A 27,575-nucleotide genomic window follows, 5' to 3' on the forward strand; every position below is an offset into this window, starting at 1 on the left:
GAATATTTGGACGTCTTTGAGGCCTTCGTTGGAAACGGGATTTCTTGATATAGTGCTAGACAGAAAAATTCTCAGGATCTTCTTTGTGCTGTGGGTATTCAACTCACAGAGTTGAACCTTCCTTTAGAGAGAGCAGATTTGAAACCCTCTTTTTGTGGAATTTGCAAGTGGAGATTTCAAGCGATTTAAGGTCAACGGTAGAAAAGGAAGTATCTTCGTATAAAAAATAGAGAGAATCATTCTCAGAAACTGCTTTGTGATGTGTGCGTTCAACTCACAGGGTTTAACCTTTCTTTTCATAGAGCAGTTGGGAAACACGCTGTTTGTACAGTCTGCAAGTGGATATTTGGACCTCCTTGAGGCCTTCGTTGGAAACGGTAATTCTTCATATAATGCTTGACAGAAGAATTCTCAGTGAGTATATTGTGTTGTGTGTATTCAACTCACAGAGTTGAAACTTCAATTAGACAGTGCAGATTTGAAACACTCTTTTTTTGGAATTGGCAAGTGGAGATTTCAAGCGCTTTGAGGCCCATGGTAGAAAAGGAAATATCTTTGTATAAAACTAGACAGAATCATTCTCAGAAACTGCTTTGTTATGTGCGCGTTCAACTCACAGAGCTAAACCTTTCTTTTCGTAGAGCATTTGGGAAACACTCTGTTTGTATAGTCAGCAAGTGGATATTTGGACCTCCTTGAGGCCTTCGTTGGAAACGGGATTTCTTCATATAATGCAAGACAAAAGAAATCTCAGAAACTCCCTTGTGTTTTGTGTATTCAATTCACAGAGTTGAACCTTCATTTAGACAGAGCAGATTTGAAACACTCTTTTTGTGGAATTTGCAAGTGGAGATTTCAAGCGAATTGAGGCCAACGGTAGAAAAGGAAATATCTTCGTATAAAAACTAGACAGAATCAGTTTCAGAAACTGCTTTGTGATGTGTGAGTTCAACTCACAAATCTTAATCTTTCTTTGCATACAGCTGTTTGGAAACACTCTGATTTTAAAGTCTGCAACTGGATATTTGGACCTCTCTGAGGCCTTCGTTGGAAACGGGATTTCTTGATATAGTGCTAGACAGAAGAATTCTCTGTAACTTCTTTGTTCTGTGTGTATTATACTCACAGAGTTGAACCTTCCTTTAGAGAGAGCAGATTTGAAACCCTCTTTTTGTGCAATTTGCAAGTGGAGATTTCAAGCGATTTAAGGACAATGGAAGAAAAGGAAATATCTTCTTATAACAACTAGACAGAATCATTCTCAGAAACTGCTTTGTGATGTGTGCGTTCAACTCACAGAGTTTAACTTTTCTTTTCATAGAGCAGTTGGGAAACACCCTGTTTGTATTGTCTGCAAGTGGATATTTGGACCTCCTTGAGGCCTTCGTTGGAAAGGGGAATTCTTCGTAAAATGCTAGACAGAAGAATTCTCAGTAAGTTCCTTGTGTTGTGTGTATTCAATTCACAGAGTTGAATCTTCATCTCGACAAAGCAGATTTGAAACACTCTTTTTGTGGGATTTGAAAGTGGAGATTTCAAGCGCTTTGAGGTCAATTGTGGAAAAGGAAATATCTTCGCATAAAAACTAGACAGAATCAGTTTCAGAGACTGCTTTGTGATGTGTGTGTTTAACTCACAGCGTTTACCCTTTCTTTTCATACAGTAGTTTGGAAGCACTCAGTTTGTAAAGTCTGCAACTGGATATTTGGACCTCTCTGACGCCTTCGTTGGAAACGGCATTTCTTGATATAGTGCAAGATAGAAAAATCCTCAGTAACTTCCTTGTGCTGTGTGTATTCAACTGACAGAGTTGAGCCTTCCTTTAGAGAGAGCAGATTTGAAACCCTCTTTTTGTGGAATTTGCAAGTGGAGATTTCAAGCGATTTAAGGTCAACGGTAGAAAAGGAAATATCTTCTTATAAAAACTAGACAGAATAATTCTCAGAAACTGCTTTGTGATGTGTGCGTTCAACTCACGGAGTTTAATCTTTTTTTTCATACAGCAGTTGGTAAACCCTCTGTTTGTATAGTCTGCAAGTGGATATTTGGACCTCCTTGAGGCCTTCGTTGGATACGGGATTTCTTCATATAATGCAAGACAGAAGAAATCTCAGAAACTCCCTTGTGTTGTGTGTACTCAACTCACAGAGTTGAACCTTCATTTAGACAGAGCAGATTTGAAACACTCATTTTGTGAAATTTGCATGTGGAGGTTTCTAGCACTGTGAGACCAATCGCAGAAAATGAAATATCTTCGTATAAAAACTAGACAGAATCCGTTTCAGAAACTGCTTTGTGATGTGTGCGTTTAACTCACAGATCTTAACCATTCTTTGAATACAGCAGTTTGGAAACACTCTGATTGTGAAGTCTGAAACTGGATATTTGGAACTCTCTGAGGCCTTCGTTGGAAACGGGAATTCTTCATATAATGGTTGACAGAAGAATTCTCAGCAAGTTTATTGTGTTGTGTGTATTCAACTCACAGAGTAGAACCTTCATTTAGACAGAGCAGATTTGAAACACTCTTATTGTGGAATTTGCAAGTGGAGATTTCAAGCAAATTGAGGCCAACGGTAGAAAAGGAAATATCTTCGTATAAAAACTAGACAGAATCAGTTTCAGAAACTGCTTTGTGATATGTGAGTTCAACTCGCGGATCTTAATCTTTCTTTGCATACAGCTGTTTGGATACATTCTGATTGTAAAGACTGCAACTGGATATTTGGACCTCTCTGAGGCCTTCGTTGGAAACGGGATTTCTTGATATAGTGCTAGACAGAAGAATTCTCTGTAACTTCTTTGTTCTGTGTGTATTATACTCACAGAGTTGAACCTTCCTTTAGAGAGAGCAGATTTGAAACCTCTTTTTGTGCAATTTGCAAATGGAGATTTCATGCGATTTAAGGACAATGGAAGAAAAGGAACTATCTTCGTATAAAAACTAGACAGAATCATTCTCAGAAACTGCTTTGTGATGTGTGCGTTCAACTCACAGAGTTTAACCTTTCTTTTCATAGAGCAGTTGGGAAACACTCTGTTTGTATTGTCTGCAAGTGGATATTTGGACCTCCTTGAGGCCTTCGTTGGAAAGGGGATTTCTTCATATAATGCTAGACAGAAGAATTCTCAGTAAGTTTCTTGTGTTGTGTGTATTCAATTCACAGAGTTGAACCTTCATTTAGACAGAGCAGATTTGAAACACTCTTTCTGTGGGATTTGCAAGTGCAGATTTCAAGCACTTTGAGACCTACGGTAGAAAAGGAAATATCTTCGTATAAAAACTAGACAGAATCAGTTTCAGAAACTGCTTTGTGATGTGTGCGTTCAACTCACAGATCTTAACCTTTCTTTGCATACAGCAGTTTGGAAACACTCTGATTGTAAAGTCTGCAACTGGATATTTGGACCTCTCTGAGGCCTTCGTTGGAAACGGGATTTCTTGATATAGTCCTTGACAGAAGAATTCTCAGTAACTTCTTTGTGCTGTGTGTAATATACACACTGAGTTGAACCTTCCTTTAGAGAGAGCAGATTTGAAACCCTCTTTTTGTGGAATTTGCAAGTGGAGATTCCAAGGGATTGAAGGTCAATGGAAGAAAAGGAAATATGTTCGTATAAAAACTAGACAGAATCATTCTCAGAAACTGCTTTGTGATGTGTGTATTCAGCTCGCAGAATTTAACTTTTCTTTTCATAGAGCAGTTGGGAAACACTCCGTTTGTATTGTCTGCAAGTGTATATTTTGACATCCTTGAGGCCTTCGTTGGAAACGGGATTTCTTCATATAATGCGAGACAGAAGAATTATCAGAAAGTTCCTTGTGTTGTGTGTATTCAACTCACAGAGTTGAACCTTCATTTAGACAGAGCAGATTTGAAACACTCTTTTTGTGGAATTTGCAATTGGAGATTTCAATCGCTTTGAGGCCAATTGTAGAAAAGGAAATATCCTCGCATAAAAACTAGACAGAATCAGTTTCATAGACTGCTTTGTGATGTGTGCGTTTAACTCACAGAGTTTAACCTTTCTTTTCATACTGCAGTTTGGAAGCACTCTTTTTGTAACGTCTGCAACTGGATATTTGGACGTCTTTGAGGCCTTCGTTGGAAACGGGATTTCTTGATATAGTGCTAGACAGAAAAATTCTCAGGAACTTCTTTGTGCTGTGGGTATTCAACTCACAGTGTTGAACCTTCCTTTAGAGAGAGCAGATTTGAAACCCTCTTTTTGTGGAATTTGCAAGTGGAGATTCCAAGCGATTTAAGGTCAATGGAAGAAAAGGAAATATGTTCGTATGAAAACTAGACAGAATCATTCTCAGAAACTGCTTTGTGATGTGTGTATTCAGCTCACAGAATTTAACTTTTCTTTTCATAGAGCAGTTGGGAAACACTCCGTTTGTATTATCTGCAAGTGTATATTTTGACATCCTTGAGGCCTTCGTTGGAAACGGGATTTCTTCATATAATGCGAGACAGAAGAATTATCAGTAAGTTCCTTGTGTTGTGTGTATTCAACTCACAGAGTTGAACCTTCATTTAGACAGAGCAGATTTGAAACACTCTTTTTGTGGAATTTGCAATTGGAGATTTCAATCGCTTTGAGGCCAATTGTAGAAAAGGAAATATCCTCGCATAAAAACTAGACAGAATCAGTTTCATAGACTGCTTTGTGATGTGTGTGTTTAACTCACAGAGTTTAACCTTTCTTTTCATACTGCAGTTTGGAAGCACTCTTTTTGTAACGTCTGCAACTGAATATTTGGACGTCTTTGAGGCCTTCGTTGGAAACGGGATTTCTTGATATAGTGCTAGACAGAAAAATTCTCAGGATCTTCTTTGTGCTGTGGGTATTCAACTCACAGAGTTGAACCTTCCTTTAGAGAGAGCAGATTTGAAACCCTCTTTTTGTGGAATTTGCAAGTGGAGATTTCAAGCGATTTAAGGTCAACGGTAGAAAAGGAAGTATCTTCGTATAAAAAATAGAGAGAATCATTCTCAGAAACTGCTTTGTGATGTGTGCGTTCAACTCACAGGGTTTAACCTTTCTTTTCATAGAGCAGTTGGGAAACACGCTGTTTGTACAGTCTGCAAGTGGATATTTGGACCTCCTTGAGGCCTTCGTTGGAAACGGTAATTCTTCATATAATGCTTGACAGAAGAATTCTCAGTGAGTATATTGTGTTGTGTGTATTCAACTCACAGAGTTGAAACTTCAATTAGACAGTGCAGATTTGAAACACTCTTTTTTTGGAATTGGCAAGTGGAGATTTCAAGCGCTTTGAGGCCCATGGTAGAAAAGGAAATATCTTTGTATAAAACTAGACAGAATCATTCTCAGAAACTGCTTTGTTATGTGCGCGTTCAACTCACAGAGCTAAACCTTTCTTTTCGTAGAGCATTTGGGAAACACTCTGTTTGTATAGTCAGCAAGTGGATATTTGGACCTCCTTGAGGCCTTCGTTGGAAACGGGATTTCTTCATATAATGCAAGACAAAAGAAATCTCAGAAACTCCCTTGTGTTTTGTGTATTCAATTCACAGAGTTGAACCTTCATTTAGACAGAGCAGATTTGAAACACTCTTTTTGTGGAATTTGCAAGTGGAGATTTCAAGCGAATTGAGGCCAACGGTAGAAAAGGAAATATCTTCGTATAAAAACTAGACAGAATCAGTTTCAGAAACTGCTTTGTGATGTGTGAGTTCAACTCACAAATCTTAATCTTTCTTTGCATACAGCTGTTTGGAAACACTCTGATTTTAAAGTCTGCAACTGGATATTTGGACCTCTCTGAGGCCTTCGTTGGAAACGGGATTTCTTGATATAGTGCTAGACAGAAGAATTCTCTGTAACTTCTTTGTTCTGTGTGTATTATACTCACAGAGTTGAACCTTCCTTTAGAGAGAGCAGATTTGAAACCCTCTTTTTGTGCAATTTGCAAGTGGAGATTTCAAGCGATTTAAGGACAATGGAAGAAAAGGAAATATCTTCGTATAACAACTAGACAGAATCATTCTCACAAACTGCTTTGTGATGTGTGCGTTCAACTCACAGAGTTTAACTTTTCTTTTCATAGAGCAGTTGGGAAACACCCTGTTTGTATTGTCTGCAAGTGGATATTTGGACCTCCTTGAGGCCTTCGTTGGAAAGGGGAATTCTTCGTAAAATGCTAGACAGAAGAATTCTCAGTAAGTTCCTTGTGTTGTGTGTATTCAATTCACAGAGTTGAATTTTCATCTCGACAAAGCAGATTTGAAACACTCTTTTTGTGGGATTTGAAAGTGGAGATTTCAAGCGCTTTGAGGACAATTGTGGAAAAGGAAATATCTTCGCATATAAACTAGACAGAATCAGTTTCAGAGACTGCTTTGTGATGTGTGCGTTTAACTCACAGCGTTTACCCTTTCTTTTCATACAGTAGTTTGGAAGCACTCAGTTTGTAACGTCTGCAACTGGATATTTGGACCTCTCTGAGACCTTCGTTGGAAACGGCATTTCTTGATATAGTGCAAGATAGAAAAATTCTCAGTAACTTCCTTGTGCTGTGTGTATTCAACTGACAGAGTTGAGCCTTCCTTTAGAGAGAGCAGATTTGAAACCCTCTTTTTGTGGAATTTGCAAGTGGAGATTTCAAGCGATTTAAGGTCAATGGTAGAAAAGGAAATATCTTCTATAAAAACTAGACAGAATAATTCTCAGAAACTGCTTTGTGATGTGTGCGTTCAACTCACGGAGTTTAATCTTTCTTTTCGTAGAGCAGTTGGGAAACACTCTGTTTGTATAGTCAGCAAGTGGATATTTGGACCTCCTTTAGGCCTTCGTTGGAAACGGGATTTCTTCATATAATGCTTGACAGAAGAAATCTCAGTAACTTCCTTGTGTTGAGTGTATTCAACTCACAGAGTTGAACCTTCATTTACACAGAGCAGAGTTGAAACACTCTTATTGTGGAATTTGCAAGTGGAGATTTCAAGTGCTTTGAGACCAAAGGTAGAAAAGGAAATATCTTCGTATAAAAACTAGACAGAATCTGTTTCAGAGACTGCTTTGTGATGTGTCCATTTAACTCACAGAGTTTAACCTTTCTTCGCACACAGCAGTTTGGAAGCACTCTGTTTGTAACGTCTGCAAGTAGATATTTGGAACTCTCTGAGGCTTTCGTTGGAAACGGCATTTCTTGATATAGTGCAAGATAGAAAAATTCTCAGTAACTTCCTTGTGCTGTGTGTATTCAACTGACAGAGTTGAGCCTTCCTTTAGAGGGAGCAGATTTGAAACCCTCTTTTTGTGGAATTTGCAAGTGGAGATTTCAAGCGATTTAAGGTCAACGGTAGAAAAGGAAATATCTTCTTATAAAAACTAGACAGAATAATTCTCAGAAACTGCTTTGTGATGTGTGCGTTCAACTCACGGAGTTTAATCTTTTTTTTCATACAGCAGTTGGTAAACCCTCTGTTTGTATAGTCTGCAAGTGGATATTTGGACCTCCTTGAGGCCTTCGTTGTATACGGGATTTCTTCATATAATGCAAGACAGAAGCAATCTCAGAAACTCCCTTGTGTTGTGTGTACTCAACTCACAGAGTTGAACCTTCATTTAGACAGAGCAGATTTGAAACACTCATTTTGTGAAATTTGCATGTGGAGGATTCTAGCACTGTGAGACCAATCGCAGAAAATGAAATGTCTTCGTATAAAAACTAGACAGAATCCGTTTCAGAAACTGCTTTGTGATGTGTGCGTTTAACCCACAGATCTTAACCATTCTTTGAATACAGCAGTTTGGAAACACTGTGATTGTGAAGTCTGCAAGTGGATATTTGGAACTCTCTGAGGCCTTCCTTGGAAACCGGAATTCTTCATATAATGGTTGACAGAAGAATTCTCAGCAAGTTTATTGTGTTGTGTGTATTCAACTCACAGAGTAGAACCTTCATTTAGACAGAGCAGATTTGAAACACTCTTTTTGTGGAATCTGCAAGTGGAGATTTCAAGCGAATTGAGGCCAACGGTAGGAAAGGAAATATCTTCATATAAAAACTAGACAGAATCAGTTTCAGAAACTGCTTTGTGATGTGTGAGTTCAACTCACAGATCTTAATCTTTCTTTGCATACAGCTGTTTGGATACATTCTGATTGTAAAGACTACAACTGGATATTTGCACCTCTCTGAGGCCTTCGTTGGAAACGGGATTTCTTGATATAGTGCTAGACAGAAGAATTCTCTGTAACTTCTTTGTTCTGTGTGTATTATACTCACAGAGTTGAACCTTCCTTTAGAGAGAGCAGATTTGAAACCTTCTTTTTGTGCAATTTGCAAATGGAGATTTCAAGCGATTTAAGGACAATGGAAGAAAAGGAAATATCTTCGTATAAAAACTAGACAGAATCATTCTCAGAAACTGCTTTGTGATGTGTGCGTTCAACTCACAGAGTTTAACTTTTCTTTTCATAGAACAGTTGGGAAACACTCTGTTTGTATTGTCTGCAAGTGGATATTTGGACCTCCTTGAGGACTTCGTTGGAAAGGGGATTTCTTCATATAATGCTAGACAGAAGAATTCTCAGTAAGTTTCTTGTGTTGTGTGTATTCAATTCACAGAGTTGAACCTTCATTTAGACAGAGCAGATTTGAAACACTCTTTCTGTGGGATTTGCAAGTGCAGATTTCAAGCACTTTGAGACCTATGGTAGAAAAGGAAATATCTTCGTATAAAAACTGGACAGAATCAGTTTCAGAAACTGCTTTGTGATGTGTGCGTTCAACTCACAGATCTTAACCTTTCTTTGCATACAGCAGTTTGGAAACACTCTGATTGTAAAGTCTGAAACTGGATATTTGGACCTCTCTGAGGCCTTCGTTGGAAACGGGATTTCTTGATATAGTCCTAGACAGAAGAATTCTCAGTAACTTCTTTGTGCTGTGTGTATTATACACACAGAGTTGAACCTTCCTTTAGAGAGAGCAGATTTGAAACCCTCTTTTTGTGGAATTTGCAAGTGGAGATTTCAAGCGATTTAAGGTCAACGGTAGAAAAGGAAATATCTTCTTATAAAAACTAGACAGAATAATTCTCAGAAACTGCTTTGTGATGTGTGCGTTCAACTCACGGAGTTTAATCTTTTTTTTCATACAGCAGTTGGTAAACCCTCTGTTTGTATAGTCTGCAAGTGGATATTTAGACCTCCTTGAGGCCTTCGTTGGATACGGGATTTCTTCATATAATGCAAGACAGAAGAAATCTCAGAAACTCCCTTGTGTTGTGTGTACTCAACTCACAGAGTTGAACCTTCATTCAGACAGAGCAGATTTGAAACACTCATTTTGTGAAATTTGCATGTGGAGGTTTCTAGCACTGTGAGACCAATCGCAGAAAATGAAATATCTTCGTATAAAAACTAGACAGAATCCGTTTCAGAAACTGCTTTGTGATGTGTGCGTTTAACTCACAGATCTTAACCATTCTTTGAATACAGCAGTTTGGAAACACTCTGATTGTGAAGTCTGCAACTGGATATTTGGAACTCTCTGAGGCCTTCGTTGGAAACGGGAATTCTTCATATAATGGTTGACAGAAGAATTCTCAGCAAGTTTATTGTGTTGTGTGTATTCAACTCACAGAGTAGAACCTTCATTTAGACAGAGCAGATTTGAAACACACTTTTTGTGGAATTTGCAAGTGGAGATTTCAAGCGAATTGAGGCCAACGGTAGAAAAGGAAATATCTTCGTATAAAAACTAGACAGAATCAGTTTCAGAAACTGCTTTGTGATGTGTGAGTTCAACTCACAGATCTTAATCTTTCTTTGCATACAGCTGTTTGGATACATTCTGATTGTAAAGACTGCAACTGGATATTTGGACCTCTCTGAGGCCTTCGTTGGAAACGGGATTTCTTGATATAGTGCTAGACAGAAGAATTCTCTGTAACTTCTTTGTTGTGTGTGTATTATACTCACAGAGTTGAACCTTCCTTTAGAGAGAGCAGATTTGAAACCCTCTTTTTGTGGAATTTGCAAGTGGAGATTCCACGCGATTTAAGGTCAATGGAAGAAAAGGAAATATGTTCGTATGAAAACTAGACAGAATCATTCTCAGAAACTGCTTTGTGATGTGTGTATTCAGCTCACAGAATTTAACTTTTCTTTTCATAGAGCAGTTGGGAAACACTCCGTTTGTATTGTGTGCAAGTGTATATTTTGACATCCTTGAGGCCTTCTTTGGAAACGGGATTTCCTCATATAATGCGAGACAGAAGAATTATCAGTAAGTTCCTTGTGTTGTGTGTATTCAACTCACAGAGTTGAACCTTCATTTAGACAGAGCAGATTTGAAACACTCTTTTTGTGGAATTTGCAATTGGAGATTTCAATCTCTTTGAGGCCAATTGTAGAAAAGGAAATATCCTCGCATAAAAACTAGACAGAATCAGTTTCATAGACTGCTTTGTGATGTGTGCGTTTAACTCACAGAGTTTAACCTTTCTTTTCATACTGCAGTTTGGAAGCACTCTTTTTGTAACGTCTGCAACTGGATATTTGTACGTCTTTGAGGCCTTCGTTGGAAACGGGATTTCTTGATATAGTGCTAGACAGAAAAATTCTCAGGAACTTCTTTGTGCTGTGGGTATTCAACTCACAGTGTTGAACCTTCCTTTAGAGAGAGCAGATTTGAAACCCTCTTTTTGTGGAATTTGCAAGTGGAGATTTCAAGCGATTTAAGGACAATGGAAAAAAAGGAAATATCTTCGTATAAAAACTAGACAGAATCATTCTCAGAAACTGCTTTGTGATGTGTGCGTTCAACTCACAGAGTTTAACTTTTGTTTTCATAGAGCAGTTGGGAAACACGCTGTTTGTACAGTCTGCAAGTGGATATTTGGACCTCCTTGAGGCCTTCTTTGGAAACGGGATTTCTTCAAGTAATGCAAGACAGAAGAAATCTCAGAAACTCCCTTGTGTTGTGTGTATTCAACTCACAGAGTTGAACCTTCATTTAGACAGAGCAGATTTGAAACACTCATTTTGTGAAATTTGCATGTGGAGGATTCAAGCGCTCTGAGACCAATGGTAGAAAATGAAATATCTTCGTATAAAAAGTAGACAGAATCCGTTTCAGAAACTGCTTTGTGATGTGTGCGTTTAACTCACAGATCTTAACCTTTCTTTGAATACAGCAGTTTGGAAACACTCTGATTGTAAAGTATGCAACTGGATATTTGGAACTCTCTGAGGCCTTCGTTGGAAACGTGAATTCTTCATATAATGGTAGACAGAAGAATTCTCAGCAAGTTTATAGTGTTGTGTGTATTCAGCTCACAGAGTAGAACCTTCATTTAGACAGAGCAGATTTGAAACACTCTTTTTGTGGAATTTGCAAGTGGATATTTCAAGCGAATTGAGGCCAATGGTAGAAAAGGAAATATCTTCGTATGAAAACTAGACAGAATCAGTTTCAGAAACTGCTTTGTGATGTGTGAGTTCAACTCACATGTCTTAATCTTTCTTCGCATACAGCTGTTTGGAAACACTCTGATTTTAAAGTCTGCAACTGGATATTTGGACCTCTCTGAGGCCTTCGTTGGAAACGGGATTTCTTGATATAGTCCTTGACAGAAGAATTCTCAGTAACTTCTTTGTGCTGTGTGTAATATACACACTGAGTTGAACCTTCCTTTAGAGAGAGCAGATTTGAAACCCTCTTTTTGTGGAATTTGCAAGTGGAGATTCCAAGGGATTGAAGGTCAATGGAAGAAAAGGAAATATGTTCGTATAAAAACTAGACAGAATCATTCTCAGAAACTGCTTTGTGATGTGTGTATTCAGCTCGCAGAATTTAACTTTTCTTTTCATAGAGCAGTTGGGAAACACTCCGTTTGTATTGTCTGCAAGTGTATATTTTGACATCCTTGAGGCCTTCGTTGGAAACGGGATTTCTTCATATAATGCGAGACAGAAGAATTATCAGAAAGTTCCTTGTGTTGTGTGTATTCAACTCACAGAGTTGAACCTTCATTTAGACAGAGCAGATTTGAAACACTCTTTTTGTGGAATTTGCAATTGGAGATTTCAATCGCTTTGAGGCCAATTGTAGAAAAGGAAATATCCTCGCATAAAAACTAGACAGAATCAGTTTCATAGACTGCTTTGTGATGTGTGCGTTTAACTCACAGAGTTTAACCTTTCTTTTCATACTGCAGTTTGGAAGCACTCTTTTTGTAACGTCTGCAACTGGATATTTGGACGTCTTTGAGGCCTTCGTTGGAAACGGGATTTCTTGATATAGTGCTAGACAGAAAAATTCTCAGGAACTTCTTTGTGCTGTGGGTATTCAACTCACAGTGTTGAACCTTCCTTTAGAGAGAGCAGATTTGAAACCCTCTTTTTGTGGAATTTGCAAGTGGAGATTCCAAGCGATTTAAGGTCAATGGAAGAAAAGGAAATATGTTCGTATGAAAACTAGACAGAATCATTCTCAGAAACTGCTTTGTGATGTGTGTATTCAGCTCACAGAATTTAACTTTTCTTTTCATAGAGCAGTTGGGAAACACTCCGTTTGTATTATCTGCAAGTGTATATTTTGACATCCTTGAGGCCTTCGTTGGAAACGGGATTTCTTCATATAATGCGAGACAGAAGAATTATCAGTAAGTTCCTTGTGTTGTGTGTATTCAACTCACAGAGTTGAACCTTCATTTAGACAGAGCAGATTTGAAACACTCTTTTTGTGGAATTTGCAATTGGAGATTTCAATCGCTTTGAGGCCAATTGTAGAAAAGGAAATATCCTCGCATAAAAACTAGACAGAATCAGTTTCATAGACTGCTTTGTGATGTGTGTGTTTAACTCACAGAGTTTAACCTTTCTTTTCATACTGCAGTTTGGAAGCACTCTTTTTGTAACGTCTGCAACTGAATATTTGGACGTCTTTGAGGCCTTCGTTGGAAACGGGATTTCTTGATATAGTGCTAGACAGAAAAATTCTCAGGATCTTCTTTGTGCTGTGGGTATTCAACTCACAGAGTTGAACCTTCCTTTAGAGAGAGCAGATTTGAAACCCTCTTTTTGTGGAATTTGCAAGTGGAGATTTCAAGCGATTTAAGGTCAACGGTAGAAAAGGAAGTATCTTCGTATAAAAAATAGAGAGAATCATTCTCAGAAACTGCTTTGTGATGTGTGCGTTCAACTCACAGGGTTTAACCTTTCTTTTCATAGAGCAGTTGGGAAACACGCTGTTTGTACAGTCTGCAAGTGGATATTTGGACCTCCTTGAGGCCTTCGTTGGAAACGGTAATTCTTCATATAATGCTTGACAGAAGAATTCTCAGTGAGTATATTGTGTTGTGTGTATTCAACTCACAGAGTTGAAACTTCAATTAGACAGTGCAGATTTGAAACACTCTTTTTTTGGAATTGGCAAGTGGAGATTTCAAGCGCTTTGAGGCCCATGGTAGAAAAGGAAATATCTTTGTATAAAACTAGACAGAATCATTCTCAGAAACTGCTTTGTTATGTGCGCGTTCAACTCACAGAGCTAAACCTTTCTTTTCGTAGAGCATTTGGGAAACACTCTGTTTGTATAGTCAGCAAGTGGATATTTGGACCTCCTTGAGGCCTTCGTTGGAAACGGGATTTCTTCATATAATGCAAGACAAAAGAAATCTCAGAAACTCCCTTGTGTTTTGTGTATTCAATTCACAGAGTTGAACCTTCATTTAGACAGAGCAGATTTGAAACACTCTTTTTGTGGAATTTGCAAGTGGAGATTTCAAGCGAATTGAGGCCAACGGTAGAAAAGGAAATATCTTCGTATAAAAACTAGACAGAATCAGTTTCAGAAACTGCTTTGTGATGTGTGAGTTCAACTCACAAATCTTAATCTTTCTTTGCATACAGCTGTTTGGAAACACTCTGATTTTAAAGTCTGCAACTGGATATTTGGACCTCTCTGAGGCCTTCGTTGGAAACGGGATTTCTTGATATAGTGCTAGACAGAAGAATTCTCTGTAACTTCTTTGTTCTGTGTGTATTATACTCACAGAGTTGAACCTTCCTTTAGAGAGAGCAGATTTGAAACCCTCTTTTTGTGCAATTTGCAAGTGGAGATTTCAAGCGATTTAAGGACAATGGAAGAAAAGGAAATATCTTCGTATAACAACTAGACAGAATCATTCTCACAAACTGCTTTGTGATGTGTGCGTTCAACTCACAGAGTTTAACTTTTCTTTTCATAGAGCAGTTGGGAAACACCCTGTTTGTATTGTCTGCAAGTGGATATTTGGACCTCCTTGAGGCCTTCGTTGGAAAGGGGAATTCTTCGTAAAATGCTAGACAGAAGAATTCTCAGTAAGTTCCTTGTGTTGTGTGTATTCAATTCACAGAGTTGAATTTTCATCTCGACAAAGCAGATTTGAAACACTCTTTTTGTGGGATTTGAAAGTGGAGATTTCAAGCGCTTTGAGGACAATTGTGGAAAAGGAAATATCTTCGCATATAAACTAGACAGAATCAGTTTCAGAGACTGCTTTGTGATGTGTGCGTTTAACTCACAGCGTTTACCCTTTCTTTTCATACAGTAGTTTGGAAGCACTCAGTTTGTAACGTCTGCAACTGGATATTTGGACCTCTCTGAGACCTTCGTTGGAAACGGCATTTCTTGATATAGTGCAAGATAGAAAAATTCTCAGTAACTTCCTTGTGCTGTGTGTATTCAACTGACAGAGTTGAGCCTTCCTTTAGAGAGAGCAGATTTGAAACCCTCTTTTTGTGGAATTTGCAAGTGGAGATTTCAAGCGATTTAAGGTCAATGGTAGAAAAGGAAATATCTTCTATAAAAACTAGACAGAATAATTCTCAGAAACTGCTTTGTGATGTGTGCGTTCAACTCACGGAGTTTAATCTTTCTTTTCGTAGAGCAGTTGGGAAACACTCTGTTTGTATAGTCAGCAAGTGGATATTTGGACCTCCTTTAGGCCTTCGTTGGAAACGGGATTTCTTCATATAATGCTTGACAGAAGAAATCTCAGTAACTTCCTTGTGTTGAGTGTATTCAACTCACAGAGTTGAACCTTCATTTACACAGAGCAGAGTTGAAACACTCTTATTGTGGAATTTGCAAGTGGAGATTTCAAGTGCTTTGAGACCAAAGGTAGAAAAGGAAATATCTTCGTATAAAAACTAGACAGAATCTGTTTCAGAGACTGCTTTGTGATGTGTCCATTTAACTCACAGAGTTTAACCTTTCTTCGCACACAGCAGTTTGGAAGCACTCTGTTTGTAACGTCTGCAAGTAGATATTTGGAACTCTCTGAGGCTTTCGTTGGAAACGGCATTTCTTGATATAGTGCAAGATAGAAAAATTCTCAGTAACTTCCTTGTGCTGTGTGTATTCAACTGACAGAGTTGAGCCTTCCTTTAGAGGGAGCAGATTTGAAACCCTCTTTTTGTGGAATTTGCAAGTGGAGATTTCAAGCGATTTAAGGTCAACGGTAGAAAAGGAAATATCTTCTTATAAAAACTAGACAGAATAATTCTCAGAAACTGCTTTGTGATGTGTGCGTTCAACTCACGGAGTTTAATCTTTTTTTTCATACAGCAGTTGGTAAACCCTCTGTTTGTATAGTCTGCAAGTGGATATTTGGACCTCCTTGAGGCCTTCGTTGTATACGGGATTTCTTCATATAATGCAAGACAGAAGCAATCTCAGAAACTCCCTTGTGTTGTGTGTACTCAACTCACAGAGTTGAACCTTCATTTAGACAGAGCAGATTTGAAACACTCATTTTGTGAAATTTGCATGTGGAGGATTCTAGCACTGTGAGACCAATCGCAGAAAATGAAATGTCTTCGTATAAAAACTAGACAGAATCCGTTTCAGAAACTGCTTTGTGATGTGTGCGTTTAACCCACAGATCTTAACCATTCTTTGAATACAGCAGTTTGGAAACACTGTGATTGTGAAGTCTGCAAGTGGATATTTGGAACTCTCTGAGGCCTTCCTTGGAAACCGGAATTCTTCATATAATGGTTGACAGAAGAATTCTCAGCAAGTTTATTGTGTTGTGTGTATTCAACTCACAGAGTAGAACCTTCATTTAGACAGAGCAGATTTGAAACACTCTTTTTGTGGAATCTGCAAGTGGAGATTTCAAGCGAATTGAGGCCAACGGTAGGAAAGGAAATATCTTCATATAAAAACTAGACAGAATCAGTTTCAGAAACTGCTTTGTGATGTGTGAGTTCAACTCACAGATCTTAATCTTTCTTTGCATACAGCTGTTTGGATACATTCTGATTGTAAAGACTACAACTGGATATTTGCACCTCTCTGAGGCCTTCGTTGGAAACGGGATTTCTTGATATAGTGCTAGACAGAAGAATTCTCTGTAACTTCTTTGTTCTGTGTGTATTATACTCACAGAGTTGAACCTTCCTTTAGAGAGAGCAGATTTGAAACCTTCTTTTTGTGCAATTTGCAAATGGAGATTTCAAGCGATTTAAGGACAATGGAAGAAAAGGAAATATCTTCGTATAAAAACTAGACAGAATCATTCTCAGAAACTGCTTTGTGATGTGTGCGTTCAACTCACAGAGTTTAACTTTTCTTTTCATAGAACAGTTGGGAAACACTCTGTTTGTATTGTCTGCAAGTGGATATTTGGACCTCCTTGAGGACTTCGTTGGAAAGGGGATTTCTTCATATAATGCTAGACAGAAGAATTCTCAGTAAGTTTCTTGTGTTGTGTGTATTCAATTCACAGAGTTGAACCTTCATTTAGACAGAGCAGATTTGAAACACTCTTTCTGTGGGATTTGCAAGTGCAGATTTCAAGCACTTTGAGACCTATGGTAGAAAAGGAAATATCTTCGTATAAAAACTGGACAGAATCAGTTTCAGAAACTGCTTTGTGATGTGTGCGTTCAACTCACAGATCTTAACCTTTCTTTGCATACAGCAGTTTGGAAACACTCTGATTGTAAAGTCTGAAACTGGATATTTGGACCTCTCTGAGGCCTTCGTTGGAAACGGGATTTCTTGATATAGTCCTAGACAGAAGAATTCTCAGTAACTTCTTTGTGCTGTGTGTATTATACACACAGAGTTGAACCTTCCTTTAGAGAGAGCAGATTTGAAACCCTCTTTTTGTGGAATTTGCAAGTGGAGATTTCAAGCGATTTAAGGTCAACGGTAGAAAAGGAAATATCTTCTTATAAAAACTAGACAGAATAATTCTCAGAAACTGCTTTGTGATGTGTGCGTTCAACTCACGGAGTTTAATCTTTTTTTTCATACAGCAGTTGGTAAACCCTCTGTTTGTATAGTCTGCAAGTGGATATTTAGACCTCCTTGAGGCCTTCGTTGGATACGGGATTTCTTCATATAATGCAAGACAGAAGAAATCTCAGAAACTCCCTTGTGTTGTGTGTACTCAACTCACAGAGTTGAACCTTCATTCAGACAGAGCAGATTTGAAACACTCATTTTGTGAAATTTGCATGTGGAGGTTTCTAGCACTGTGAGACCAATCGCAGAAAATGAAATATCTTCGTATAAAAACTAGACAGAATCCGTTTCAGAAACTGCTTTGTGATGTGTGCGTTTAACTCACAGATCTTAACCATTCTTTGAATACAGCAGTTTGGAAACACTCTGATTGTGAAGTCTGCAACTGGATATTTGGAACTCTCTGAGGCCTTCGTTGGAAACGGGAATTCTTCATATAATGGTTGACAGAAGAATTCTCAGCAAGTTTATTGTGTTGTGTGTATTCAACTCACAGAGTAGAACCTTCATTTAGACAGAGCAGATTTGAAACACACTTTTTGTGGAATTTGCAAGTGGAGATTTCAAGCGAATTGAGGCCAACGGTAGAAAAGGAAATATCTTCGTATAAAAACTAGACAGAATCAGTTTCAGAAACTGCTTTGTGATGTGTGAGTTCAACTCACAGATCTTAATCTTTCTTTGCATACAGCTGTTTGGATACATTCTGATTGTAAAGACTGCAACTGGATATTTGGACCTCTCTGAGGCCTTCGTTGGAAACGGGATTTCTTGATATAGTGCTAGACAGAAGAATTCTCTGTAACTTCTTTGTTGTGTGTGTATTATACTCACAGAGTTGAACCTTCCTTTAGAGAGAGCAGATTTGAAACCCTCTTTTTGTGGAATTTGCAAGTGGAGATTCCAAGCGATTTAAGGTCAATGGAAGAAAAGGAAATATGTTCGTATGAAAACTAGACAGAATCATTCTCAGAAACTGCTTTGTGATGTGTGTATTCAGCTCACAGAATTTAACTTTTCTTTTCATAGAGCAGTTGGGAAACACTCCGTTTGTATTGTGTGCAAGTGTATATTTTGACATCCTTGAGGCCTTCTTTGGAAACGGGATTTCCTCATATAATGCGAGACAGAAGAATTATCAGTAAGTTCCTTGTGTTGTGTGTATTCAACTCACAGAGTTGAACCTTCATTTAGACAGAGCAGATTTGAAACACTCTTTTTGTGGAATTTGCAATTGGAGATTTCAATCTCTTTGAGGCCAATTGTAGAAAAGGAAATATCCTCGCATAAAAACTAGACAGAATCAGTTTCATAGACTGCTTTGTGATGTGTGCGTTTAACTCACAGAGTTTAACCTTTCTTTTCATACTGCAGTTTGGAAGCACTCTTTTTGTAACGTCTGCAACTGGATATTTGTACGTCTTTGAGGCCTTCGTTGGAAACGGGATTTCTTGATATAGTGCTAGACAGAAAAATTCTCAGGAACTTCTTTGTGCTGTGGGTATTCAACTCACAGTGTTGAACCTTCCTTTAGAGAGAGCAGATTTGAAACCCTCTTTTTGTGGAATTTGCAAGTGGAGATTTCAAGCGATTTAAGGACAATGGAAAAAAAGGAAATATCTTCGTATAAAAACTAGACAGAATCATTCTCAGAAACTGCTTTGTGATGTGTGCGTTCAACTCACAGAGTTTAACTTTTGTTTTCATAGAGCAGTTGGGAAACACGCTGTTTGTACAGTCTGCAAGTGGATATTTGGACCTCCTTGAGGCCTTCTTTGGAAACGGGATTTCTTCAAGTAATGCAAGACAGAAGAAATCTCAGAAACTCCCTTGTGTTGTGTGTATTCAACTCACAGAGTTGAACCTTCATTTAGACAGAGCAGATTTGAAACACTCATTTTGTGAAATTTGCATGTGGAGGATTCAAGCGCTCTGAGACCAATGGTAGAAAATGAAATATCTTCGTATAAAAAGTAGACAGAATCCGTTTCAGAAACTGCTTTGTGATGTGTGCGTTTAACTCACAGATCTTAACCTTTCTTTGAATACAGCAGTTTGGAAACACTCTGATTGTAAAGTATGCAACTGGATATTTGGAACTCTCTGAGGCCTTCGTTGGAAACGTGAATTCTTCATATAATGGTAGACAGAAGAATTCTCAGCAAGTTTATAGTGTTGTGTGTATTCAGCTCACAGAGTAGAACCTTCATTTAGACAGAGCAGATTTGAAACACTCTTTTTGTGGAATTTGCAAGTGGATATTTCAAGCGAATTGAGGCCAATGGTAGAAAAGGAAATATCTTCGTATGAAAACTAGACAGAATCAGTTTCAGAAACTGCTTTGTGATGTGTGAGTTCAACTCACATGTCTTAATCTTTCTTCGCATACAGCTGTTTGGAAACACTCTGATTTTAAAGTCTGCAACTGGATATTTGGACCTCTCTGAGGCCTTCGTTGGAAACGGGATTTCTTGATATAGTGCTAGACAGAAGAATTCTCTGTAACTTCTTTGTTGTGTGTGTATTATACTCACAGAGTTGAACCTTCCTTTAGAGAGAGCAGATTTGAAACCCTCTTTTTGTGCAATTTGCAAGTGGAGATTCCAAGCGATTGAAGGTCAATGGAAGAAAAGGAAATATGTTCGTATGAAAACTAGACAGAATCATTCTCAGAAACTGCTTTGTGATGTGTGCATTCAACTCACAGAGTTTAACTTTTCTTTTCATAGAGCAGTTGGGAAACACTCTGTTTGTATTGTCTGCAAGTGGATATTTGGACCTCCTTGAGGCCTTCGTTGGAAAGGGGATTTCTTCATATAATGCTAGACAGAAGAATTCTCAGTAAGTTCCTTGTGTTGTGTGTATTCAATTCACAGAGTTGAACCTTCATTTCGACAGAGCAGATTTGAAACACTCTTTTTGTGGAATTTGAAAGTGGAGATTTCAAGCGCTTTGAGGTCAATTGTGGAAAAGGAAATATCTTCGCATAAAAACTAGACAGAATCAGTTTCAGAGACTGCTTTGTGATGTGTTTGTTTAACTCACAGAGTTTACCCTTTCTTTTCATACAGTAGTTTGGAAGCACTCAGTTTGTAACGTCTGCAACTGGATATTTGGACCTCTCTGAGGCCTTCGTTGGAAACGGGATTTCTTGATATAGTGCTAGACAGAAAATTTCTCAGTAACTTCTTTGTGCTGTGTGTATTCAACTCACAGAGTTGAACTTTCCTATAGAGAGCAGATTTGAAACCCTCTTTTTGTGGAATTTGCAAGTGGAGATTTCAAGCGATTTAATGTCAGTGGTAGAAAAGGAAATATCTTCTTATAGAAACTAGACAGAGTCATTCTGAGAAACTGCTTTGTGATGTGTGCGTTCAACTCACAGAGTTTAACCTTTCTTTTCATAGAGCAGTTGGGAAACACGCTGTTTGTACAGTCTGCAAGTGGATATTTGGACCTCCTTGCGGTCTTCGTTGGAAACGGTAATTCTTCATATAATGCTTGACAGAAGAATTCTCAGTGAGTATATTGTGTTGTGTGTATTCAACTCACAGAGTTGAAACTTCAATTAGACAGTGCAGATTTGAAACACTCTTTTTTTGGAATTGGCAAGTGGAGATTTCAAGCGCTTTGAGGCCCATGGTAGAAAAGGAAATATCTTTGTATAAAAACTAGACAGAATCATTCTCAGAAACTGCTTTGTGATGTGCGCGTTCAACTCACAGAGCTAAACCTTTCTTTTCGTAGAGCAGTTGGGAAACACTCTGTTTGTATAGTCAGCAAGTGGATATTTGGACCTCCTTGAGGCCTTCGTTGGAAAGGGGATTTCTTCATATAATGCTTGACAGAAGAAATCTCAGTAACTTCCTTGTGTTGAGTGTATTCAACTCACAGAGTTGAACCTTCATTTACACAGAGCAGATTTGAAACACTCTTATTGTGGAATTTGCAAGTGGAGATTTCAAGTGCTTTGAGACCAAAGGTAGAAAAGGAAATATCTTCGTATAAAAACTAGACAGAATCAGTTTCAGAAACTGCTTTGTGATGTGTGCGTTCAACTCACAGATCTTAACCTTTCTTTGCATACAGCAGTTTGGAAACACTCTGATTGTAAAGTCTGCAACTGGATATTTGGACCTCTATGAGGCCTTCGTTGGAAACGGGATTTCTTGATATAGTCCTAGACAGAAGAATTCTCAGTAACTTCTTTGTGCTGTGTGTATTATACACACAGAGTTGAACCTTCCTTTAGAGAGAGCAGATTTGAAACCCTCTTTTTGTGGAATTTGCAAGTGGAGATTCCAAGCGATTTAAGGTCAATGGAAGAAAAGGAAATATGTTCGTATGAAAACTAGACAGAATCATTCTCAGAAACTGCTTTGTGATGTGTGTATTCAGCTCACAGAATTTAACTTTTCTTTTCATGGAGCAGTTGGGAAACACTCCGTTTGTATTATCTGCAAGTGTATATTTTGACATCCTTGAGGCCTTCGTTGGAAACGGGATTTCTTCATATAATGCGAGACAGAAGAATTATCAGTAAGTTCCTTGTGTTGTGTGTATTCAACTCACAGAGTTGAACCTTCATTTAGATAGAGCAGATTTGAAACACTCTTTTTGTGGAATTTGCAATTGGAGATTTCAATCGCTTTGAGGCCAATTGAAGAAAAGGAAATATCCCCGCATAAAAACTAGACAGAATCAGTTTCATAGACTGCTTTGTGATGTGTGCGTTTAACTCACAGAGTTTAACCTTTCTTTTCATACTGCAGTTTGGAAGCACTCTTTTTGTAACGTCTGCAACTGAATACTTGGACGTCTTTGAGGCCTTCGTTGGAAACGGGATTTCTTGATATAGTGCTAGACAGAAAAATTCTCAGGATCTTCTTTGTGCTGTGGGTATTCAACTCACAGAGTTGAACCTTCCTTTAGAGAGAGCAGATTTGAAACCCTCTTTTTGTGGAATTTGCAAGTGGAGATTTCAAGCGATTTAAGGTCAACGGTAGAAAAGGATGTATCTTCGTATAAAAAATAGAGAGAATCATTCTCAGAAACTGCTTTGTGATGTGTGCGTTCAACTCACAGAGTTTAACCTTTCTTTTCATAGAGCAGTTGGGAAACACGCTGTTTGTACAGTCTGCAAGTGGATATTTGGACCTCCTTGAGGCCTTCGTTGGAAACGGTAATTCTTCATATAATGCTTGACAGAAGAATTCTCAGTGAGTATATTGTGTTGTGTGTATTCAACTCACAGAGTTGAAACTTCAATTAGACAGTGCAGATTTGAAACACTCTTTTTTTGGAATTGGCAAGTGGAGATTTCAAGCGCTTTGAGGCCCATGGTAGAAAAGGAAATATCTTTGTATAAAAACTAGACAGAATCATTCTCAGAAACTGCTTTGTGATGTGCGCGTTCAACTCACAGAGCTAAACCTTTCTTTTCGTAGAGCAGTTGGGAAACACTCTGTTTGTATAGTCAGCAAGTGGATATTTGGACCTCCTTTAGGCCTTCGTTGGAAACGGGATTTCTTCATATAATGCTTGACAGAAGAAATCTCAGTAACTTCCTTGTGTTGAGTGTATTCAACTCACAGAGTTGAACCTTCATTTACACAGAGCAGAGTTGAAACACTCTTATTGTGGAATTTGCAAGTGGAGATTTCAAGTGCTTTGAGACCAAAGGTAGAAAAGGAAATATCTTCGTATAAAAACTAGACAGAATCTGTTTCAGAGACTGCTTTGTGATGTGTCCATTTAACTCACAGAGTTTAACCTTTCTTCGCACACAGCAGTTTGGAAGCACTCTGTTTGTAACGTCTGCAAGTAGATATTTGGAACTCTCTGAGGCTTTCGTTGGAAACGGCATTTCTTGATATAGTGCAAGATAGAAAAATTCTCAGTAACTTCCTTGTGCTGTGTGTATTCAACTGACAGAGTTGAGCCTTCCTTTAGAGGGAGCAGATTTGAAACCCTCTTTTTGTGGAATTTGCAAGTGGAGATTTCAAGCGATTTAAGGTCAACGGTAGAAAAGGAAATATCTTCTTATAAAAACTAGACAGAATAATTCTCAGAAACTGCTTTGTGATGTGTGCGTTCAACTCACGGAGTTTAATCTTTTTTTTCATACAGCAGTTGGTAAACCCTCTGTTTGTATAGTCTGCAAGTGGATATTTGGACCTCCTTGAGGCCTTCGTTGGATACGGGATTTCTTCATATAATGCAAGACAGAAGCAATCTCAGAAACTCCCTTGTGTTGTGTGTACTCAACTCACAGAGTTGAACCTTCATTTAGACAGAGCAGATTTGAAACACTCATTTTGTGAAATTTGCATGTGGAGGATTCTAGCACTGTGAGACCAATCGCAGAAAATGAAATGTCTTCGTATAAAAACTAGACAGAATCCGTTTCAGAAACTGCTTTGTGATGTGTGCGTTTAACCCACAGATCTTAACCATTCTTTGAATACAGCAGTTTGGAAACACTGTGATTGTGAAGTCTGCAAGTGGATATTTGGAACTCTCTGAGGCCTTCCTTGGAAACCGGAATTCTTCATATAATGGTTGACAGAAGAATTCTCAGCAAGTTTATTGTGTTGTGTGTATTCAACTCACAGAGTAGAACCTTCATTTAGACAGAGCAGATTTGAAACACTCTTTTTGTGGAATCTGCAAGTGGAGATTTCAAGCGAATTGAGGCCAACGGTAGGAAAGGAAATATCTTCGTATAAAAACTAGACAGAATCAGTTTCAGAAACTGCTTTGTGATGTGTGAGTTCAACTCACAGATCTTAATCTTTCTTTGCATACAGCTGTTTGGATACATTCTGATTGTAAAGACTACAACTGGATATTTGCACCTCTCTGAGGCCTTCGTTGGAAACGGGATTTCTTGATATAGTGCTAGACAGAAGAATTCTCTGTAACTTCTTTGTTCTGTGTGTATTATACTCACAGAGTTGAACCTTCCTTTAGAGAGAGCAGATTTGAAACCTTCTTTTTGTGCAATTTGCAAATGGAGATTTCAAGCGATTTAAGGACAATGGAAGAAAAGGAAATATCTTCGTATAAAAACTAGACAGAATCATTCTCAGAAACTGCTTTGTGATGTGTGCGTTCAACTCACAGAGTTTAACTTTTCTTTTCATAGAACAGTTGGGAAACACTCTGTTTGTATTGTCTGCAAGTGGATATTTGGACCTCCTTGAGGCCTTCGTTGGAAAGGGGATTTCTTCATATAATGCTAGACAGAAGAATTCTCAGTAAGTTTCTTGTGTTGTGTGTATTCAATTCACAGAGTTGAACCTTCATTTAGACAGAGCAGATTTGAAACACTCTTTCTGTGGGATTTGCAAGTGCAGATTTCAAGCACTTTGAGACCTATGGTAGAAAAGGAAATATCTTCGTATAAAAACTGGACAGAATCAGTTTCAGAAACTGCTTTGTGATGTGTGCGTTCAACTCACAGATCTTAACCTTTCTTTGCATACAGCAGTTTGGAAACACTCTGATTGTAAAGTCTGAAACTGGATATTTGGACCTCTCTGAGGCCTTCGTTGGAAACGGGATTTCTTGATATAGTCCTAGACAGAAGAATTCTCAGTAACTTCTTTGTGCTGTGTGTATTATACACACAGAGTTGAACCTTCCTTTAGAGAGAGCAGATTTGAAACCCTCTTTTTGTGGAATTTGCAAGTGGAGATTTCAAGCGATTTAAGGTCAACGGTAGAAAAGGAAATATCTTCTTATAAAAACTAGACAGAATAATTCTCAGAAACTGCTTTGTGATGTGTGCGTTCAACTCACGGAGTTTAATCTTTTTTTTCATACAGCAGTTGGTAAACCCTCTGTTTGTATAGTCTGCAAGTGGATATTTAGACCTCCTTGAGGCCTTCGTTGGATACGGGATTTCTTCATATAATGCAAGACAGAAGAAATCTCAGAAACTCCCTTGTGTTGTGTGTACTCAACTCACAGAGTTGAACCTTCATTCAGACAGAGCAGATTTGAAACACTCATTTTGTGAAATTTGCATGTGGAGGTTTCTAGCACTGTGAGACCAATCGCAGAAAATGAAATATCTTCGTATAAAAACTAGACAGAATCCGTTTCAGAAACTGCTTTGTGATGTGTGCGTTTAACTCACAGATCTTAACCATTCTTTGAATACAGCAGTTTGGAAACACTCTGATTGTGAAGTCTGCAACTGGATATTTGGAACTCTCTGAGGCCTTCGTTGGAAACGGGAATTCTTCATATAATGGTTGACAGAAGAATTCTCAGCAAGTTTATTGTGTTGTGTGTATTCAACTCACAGAGTAGAACCTTCATTTAGACAGAGCAGATTTGAAACACACTTTTTGTGGAATTTGCAAGTGGAGATTTCAAGCGAATTGAGGCCAACGGTAGAAAAGGAAATATCTTCGTATAAAAACTAGACAGAATCAGTTTCAGAAACTGCTTTGTGATGTGTGAGTTCAACTCACAGATCTTAATCTTTCTTTGCATACAGCTGTTTGGATACATTCTGATTGTAAAGACTGCAACTGGATATTTGGACCTCTCTGAGGCCTTCGTTGGAAACGGGATTTCTTGATATAGTGCTAGACAGAAGAATTCTCTGTAACTTCTTTGTTGTGTGTGTATTATACTCACAGAGTTGAACCTTCCTTTAGAGAGAGCAGATTTGAAACCCTCTTTTTGTGGAATTTGCAAGTGGAGATTCCAAGCGATTTAAGGTCAATGGAAGAAAAGGAAATATGTTCGTATGAAAACTAGACAGAATCATTCTCAGAAACTGCTTTGTGATGTGTGTATTCAGCTCACAGAATTTAACTTTTCTTTTCATAGAGCAGTTGGGAAACACTCCGTTTGTATTGTGTGCAAGTGTATATTTTGACATCCTTGAGGCCTTCTTTGGAAACGGGATTTCCTCATATAATGCGAGACAGAAGAATTATCAGTAAGTTCCTTGTGTTGTGTGTATTCAACTCACAGAGTTGAACCTTCATTTAGACAGAGCAGATTTGAAACACTCTTTTTGTGGAATTTGCAATTGGAGATTTCAATCTCTTTGAGGCCAATTGTAGAAAAGGAAATATCCTCGCATAAAAACTAGACAGAATCAGTTTCATAGACTGCTTTGTGATGTGTGCGTTTAACTCACAGAGTTTAACCTTTCTTTTCATACTGCAGTTTGGAAGCACTCTTTTTGTAACGTCTGCAACTGGATATTTGGACGTCTTTGAGGCCTTCGTTGGAAACGGGATTTCTTGATATAGTGCTAGACAGAAAAATTCTCAGGAACTTCTTTGTGCTGTGGGTATTCAACTCACAGTGTTGAACCTTCCTTTAGAGAGAGCAGATTTGAAACCCTCTTTTTGTGGAATTTGCAAGTGGAGATTTCAAGCGATTTAAGGACAATGGAAAAAAAGGAAATATCTTCGTATAAAAACTAGACAGAATCATTCTCAGAAACTGCTTTGTGATGTGTGCGTTCAACTCACAGAGTTTAACTTTTGTTTTCATAGAGCAGTTGGGAAACACGCTGTTTGTACAGTCTGCAAGTGGATATTTGGACCTCCTTGAGGCCTTCTTTGGAAACGGGATTTCTTCAAGTAATGCAAGACAGAAGAAATCTCAGAAACTCCCTTGTGTTGTGTGTATTCAACTCACAGAGTTGAACCTTCATTTAGACAGAGCAGATTTGAAACACTCATTTTGTGAAATTTGCATGTGGAGGATTCAAGCGCTCTGAGACCAATGGTAGAAAATGAAATATCTTCGTATAAAAAGTAGACAGAATCCGTTTCAGAAACTGCTTTGTGATGTGTGCGTTTAACTCACAGATCTTAACCTTTCTTTGAATACAGCAGTTTGGAAACACTCTGATTGTAAAGTATGCAACTGGATATTTGGAACTCTCTGAGGCCTTCGTTGGAAACGTGAATTCTTCATATAATGGTAGACAGAAGAATTCTCAGCAAGTTTATAGTGTTGTGTGTATTCAGCTCACAGAGTAGAACCTTCATTTAGACAGAGCAGATTTGAAACACTCTTTTTGTGGAATTTGCAAGTGGATATTTCAAGCGAATTGAGGCCAATGGTAGAAAAGGAAATATCTTCGTATGAAAACTAGACAGAATCAGTTTCAGAAACTGCTTTGTGATGTGTGAGTTCAACTCACATATCTTAATCTTTCTTCGCATACAGCTGTTTGGAAACACTCTGATTTTAAAGTCTGCAACTGGATATTTGGACCTCTCTGAGGCCTTCGTTGGAAACGGGATTT

This window comes from Pan paniscus, chromosome 18 (genome assembly GCF_029289425.2).
Source record: "Pan paniscus chromosome 18, NHGRI_mPanPan1-v2.0_pri, whole genome shotgun sequence".
NCBI lineage: Eukaryota > Metazoa > Chordata > Mammalia > Primates > Hominidae > Pan > Pan paniscus.